The 5,675-nt window shown below is 42.0% G+C and overlaps 1 non-coding gene across 1 annotated transcript; it reads right to left on the reverse strand.

Moving 5' to 3' along the window:
* Window positions 1-5,310: 5,310 nt before the first annotated feature.
* LOC127185977 (U6 spliceosomal RNA) lies at window positions 5,311-5,413 on the reverse strand. Its single transcript, XR_007830242.1, has one exon. It is a non-coding gene; the product is annotated as a U6 spliceosomal RNA (small nuclear RNA).
* Between the last annotated feature and the right edge of the window lie 262 nt (window positions 5,414-5,675).

The following is a 5,675-nucleotide window of genomic DNA, read 5'->3' on the forward strand; positions in this document are numbered from 1 at the left end:
CTATAGGTGAGAGAAGCAAGGGAGAATGGGGAAATAGAAGAATCCAGAGGGTCCTAGTATCCTACAAGTAGAACATTATGACTGGCAGATCTGGGCCCAGGAGTCCTGCTCAAACTATGACACCAGCCAAGGACAATACATGCAGTATACTTCAAACCCTTACCCAGATCTAGCCAATGGACAGGACATTCTCCACAATTGAGTGGAGAGTGGGATCTGACTTTCACACGAACTCTGCTGCCCCATATTTGACCACATCCCCTGGATGAGGAGGCCTGGTGGCACTCAGAGGAAGTATAGCAGGCTACCAAGAAGAGACTTGATACCCTATGAGCATATACAGGGGGAGGAGATCTTGTTCAGTCACAGTCATAGGAGAGGGGAATAAGGGGAAAATGGGAGGGAGGGAGGAATGGGAGGATACGAGGGATGGGATAACAATTGAGATGTAATATGAACAAATTAACAAAATATATTTTAAAAGAAAAAATAAAATTATTTTTAAAGCAAAAAAAAAAAAAAAAAAGATCTGGAGTTATAGGTGGCTGTGACACCCTGATGCACTGGGAGCAAATTGTACACACTTTTAACTTATACACAAACTCTCTAATCCCTCAAAAAGTGTTTAAACTAGAACCCCAAAATCTCTTTTGGTGATTTGAATAAAAATGCCCCCCATAGGTTCATATATCAGAGGACTTGGTTTCCAGTTAGTGGCACTGTTTTAGATTGGGGCATGGCCTTGTTGGAGGAATTATGTCAGTGAATGCTGGCTTTGAGGATTTTAAGACTCATACCTTATCCATTTTTTTTTCCAAGACAGGGTTTTTCTGTGTAGCCTTGGCTGTCCTAGACTCAATTTGTAGACCAGGCTGGCCTTGAACTCATAACGATCTGCCTACCTCTGCCTCCCAAGTGCTGGGGTTAAAGGTGTGTGCCACCATGCCCAGATGCTTCATGCTCTTGATGAAATGTGAACTCTCACTTCTCAACTTCTAGCTCCAGCTGCCATGCCTGCTATCTGCTGTCATGTTGCCCCTATGATTATGGATCCCAGGGCTCTCTAAAACTGTAAGGCAAAATAAACTCTCTTCTTGGTCATGGAGGTTATCACAGTAACAGAAAAGTAATGTGTACAACCCGAGACCTCAGGGTATTTCCAAAATACTGAGCACTCTCTGATATCTCACCCTCCTGTCATGACTAGGTTGACATTCTCATGCCAAGGTCACTGAATTCTTCTTCCTAAGCATTAGCTGTCCCTCTTCTAGGGGTGACAGAGTCATAATGGTTATAATAGTTTGGTAAGTGTTCCTCAGAGGCTCATGTATTGAAGGCTTGGTCATCAGCCAATGGTGTTATTGGGATGTGCTTGAGCCTTCAAGATATATTGGGAGAAAGTTAAATAATTGAGATTTTGCCCTTTCTATCTCTCCTTGCTTTCTGGAAACCATAATATGAACAGCTGTCTACCACATACTTTTGCTATGACATATTTCCTTGTCACAAGGCCCAGAAGCAACAAGACATAGTGACTGGGGACTGAATGACTGTCCTGAAAATTGTGGCAATTGTTTACCTTTGCCCCACAAGTGCTAGGATTACTGGTATGCACCACAACACCTGGATAAATATTTCTTTCTTTAGCATTTATTGAAATAACCTTTTTTTTTTTTTTTTTTTTTTTTTTGGTTTTTCGAGATAGGGTCTCTCTGTGTAGCCTTGGCTGTCCTAGACTCAATTTGTAGACCAGGCTGGCCTTGAACTCACAGCAATCTACCTGCCTCTGCCTCGCAAGTGCTAGGATTAAATGTGCAGGCCACCACTGCGGGGTCTTATTGAAATATCTTATAGCAACAGAAAGTTGATACATTGAAACATCCTGAGTAGATTGTACCATTTGTTTAAAATGTTTCAAATTATTTCTTATGAAAACTCCTAGGCCATCAGCTACTTTTTTTCCAGACCAAGTCTCATGGTGCTCTGACACTGTAGCCCCAAATATTTACCTGTAGTCTTCTAAATCTGACTACTTTGCTAGTGCCAGAAAACCTCCTGGAGTGGTTATCAACAGAGCTCTTCAAAGCTTCCTGTTTCTGGGGGGTGAAGTGGGAAGAATTGGTCTTCCAACACACACTTTCTGAATGGATCCCTCTTGTTTAGAGGGTCTGAAAATTCTCTGGGCAAATGCCAGCCCGTGTCTGACCCTATCTAGTGAAGCACTCATCTCCGCCATCCTGTCTCAGCCTTTTAAGGTTGGTTGTCAGGCTGGGCCTGCACACTCATCTCAGACCCATAGAGGGCAACCAAGGCCAGTTTATGAGAAATTAATCTGGGTGTGGCCTCTCTGTCTCTTCACTTCCTTTCTAGGGTTTGTAAAATTCAAGAGCCATAGGCTGTCGGAACCACAGTATAGGTTAGGTAATTTGTATTTAGATCTCTTCATAACAAAGATGAAACGTTGGGTGTAGCTCTGTAGTAGAGCACTTGCTTAACATGCTCAAGGCCCTGGGTTCCATCCCTAGCCACTGGGATAAAAAAAAATAATCTAAAAGAAAGTGAGACCTAAAGAAGGGCTGAGAACAGTCTACACTCAGATAATTATACATTGTGCCAACTACAGTTGGAACTGTATTTCCTGGGTCCTATTTAAGAACTCATATACAAAGTCCAATAAAATGCTTCTTTCATGGTTATGGAAACTGGGACCCAGGAAAGAACTTCTCTAAGATGATACAATTGTGGCAGAGTTAGGCTTGGATTCAAGTCCTCTAAATAACAGCCCAGGATTCTGAAAGCACAATGCTAGGATTCTAGCTCATTCTATTTGCTACAGGTGAAAAGGACTCAGAGACGGAATGACATTTACCAGCAGCTGCCAAGTCAATTAGTAGCTGTTGGCTGCCTTTTAGAACTGGGACTGAATGAAAATTGGATCTCCAACTTTCAGTCTCAGAGAGACCCCAAATAGTTTAGTGACCCCTAAATCTCAGAATTATATTTGAGAAGTGCTGGCCAGGCCTGGCATCTGTGTGTAGGAGAGGCTGTCCACCTCTCTTCGGCTCTTTCCTCTACAGGAAAAAAAAAAGTTCTTAACAAAAACCTCACCTCATTTCTCCCCTGTCAAGGCCTCAGGCTTTGAGAGTGAGAGGATGACTCATTCTGTGCCCACAGTCGCCTCTGTGGAGAACATAATTGCTAGCTAGGATGTCACCATAGCACCCAGCCATCACATTTGCAGAGCTTGTTTTTGTCAAAGCTCTTTCCTATCTTTATTTTTGCTGCTACTTCTCTAAGCCCCAGGGAGCCAGATGAGGCAGAAGATGTCATTACCTCTTCTTTCACAAAGAATAAAATGACTTGTGAAGGAAGGATAAGGAACACCTGACCAAGTTCAGAACAAACTGAGAGTAAATCTCACGATCCTTCATTTTCCAAGTTTCTGGAGTGTTCTGCATCAATACCCAGATCCCCAGAGGAAGTACAAGAATCCAGCAAGTACCTGGTAGCAATTACCTCTCTCATTTATTAATCAGTAAGCTGGGGCCAGACCCTGTACTAGCCTTTCATTAGAAACAAAAATCAAAAACAAAAATTCACTCAAACCCTGTCCTTTGGTGTTCACAATCTACATGTTGGTTATGTCACCACCCCACCCAATGGTAATCTTCTTCCTTTGGCAAAGTGATCCAAGCAATGACTTTCAACTGATGATGCTGAGCCACTTTCATAATTTTTTCAGAGCACTTGGTTAAGAGTCAAAAGCACTAATGCTCTCCATCCAATTTTTCCATGCGTCACTTTTCAGTAAAGAATGTATACCTATGACATAAGTTTCCACATCTGCAAAATGGTAGGCTTTGGGAGCAGTGAAAATATCTTGTGAATACCTTTGACTTGAGCACTAGAAGACCTGACTTCACTCTCCAGAAGCCAGATGAAGGTAGTAGGAGAGAATTGTCCCCACAGAGCTGTCTTCTGAATGCCACAGCACACACCCCCTAATAATAATAACAGCAATAACAATAACAAAGAACACTTTGATCATGCCATCTAGGAGAAGAAGACTCTAATCCATGGAATCTTCGTTTTGGATGAAAAGCTGAAGAATAGTAGTCAGAAGGCCTTACTATGGGACCATTTTGTATTATATATATTTTTTTATTTTTGTTCCCTTTTGAGGCAGGAACTCACTATGATACCCAGCCTGGCCTCGACTCTCAATTCTACTACTTTGTCCTCCACAGTATTATCTGTGCACTAGCATACCTAGCTTCTGTAAATTGCTTTAGACTGCCATTTTCTTTTCTGGCTCTGTGAGCTGTACTAGAAGGATGAGGGACTTGAACTTCCTAAAAACCTCAAATGGACACTTCTGTTCACCAAGAAGACTCAGGAAGCACCAGAAATGTTTAAAATGGGAGGATAAGCCAGGCAGTGGTGGCGCACGCCTTTAATCTCAGCACTCAGGAGGCAGAGGCAGGTGGATTGCTGTGAGTTCAAGGCCAGCCTGGTCTACAAAGTTAATCCATGACAGCCAGGGCTACACAGAGAGACCTTGTCTCAAAAAACCAAAACAAAAACCAAAACAAAACAAAACAAAAGGCAGGGAGGGGGGAGGCAATTTCAGCCAAATTCTGAAATTCTGGATTTGAGGAGGAAGTGACAGAGTGGTAGAATGGGAGGTGTGGGGGAAGGTGGCAAAATAGGAAGGGAAAGAAAGAAAAACAGCCAGAGAAGGACGTGGCAAGGGACAAACAGCTGGGTAAGAAGAGCTGTATAAAACCCTACACCTTGGAGCTAATGTCATCTAGAACAAAAATAATCCTTGAAATAAACCAAGGCAAGAGAAGTATTGAGAGTTGATGATAGTCACACAGGAAAATGGTGGCAGTACCATGACTCAAATCCATGACTAGATGACTAGAATAAAAGTAACCCAAAACAGAATTGCTGGGTTGGGGAAATAGTTCTGAAGCAAAATACTTGCAAATCATGTACAAGGCCCTGTGTTCAATCCCCAGTACAATAAAAATCAAGCCTGGAGTTTGCCGGTATGTCTTTGCAGGAAGAATGTCAATACATTGTCTACTCCAGACGAGGCATTAGGGAGTTCAGTCCATTTCACATCAGCTTTCCTTTGAGGACTAAAACACCCAGACTAGATTAGTGAGCTTGACTGGAGTAAGTATTTGTGTAATACAGTGTTTAGAGATTAGTGGCATTCTTCACAGATAAAGGAATTTTTGCTGTGGGCATTAACAGATGAAAATGTTAAACAAAATTTTAATGGCAAATATATAGTTACCCTTTAAATTTTTTCTGTTAAATATGGAACGCTTCATTCTTGCCCAGGGGTCATGCTAATCTTCTCTGTATAGTTTCAATTTTACTATATGTGCTGCTGAAGCAAGCATCCCTTTAACTTTTTTAAAGGACTGGGGATGTAGCCCATTTGCCAGAGTTCTTGCCATCATGCCTTAAAGGCCTTGATTTGAACTGTAACAACACATAAACTGAATGTGCTGGTGCATACTTGTAATCTCAGCACTTAGAAGATGGAGGCAAGAGGATCAGAAATCCAAGGTTATCTTCAATGAAGGCCAATCTGGGATGCCTGGAATCCTTTCTCAAAAGAAAAGAAAGAAACAGCCCAGAAATGTGGTAGATATGGA

This window comes from Acomys russatus, chromosome X (genome assembly GCF_903995435.1).
Source record: "Acomys russatus chromosome X, mAcoRus1.1, whole genome shotgun sequence".
Lineage (NCBI taxonomy): Eukaryota > Metazoa > Chordata > Mammalia > Rodentia > Muridae > Acomys > Acomys russatus.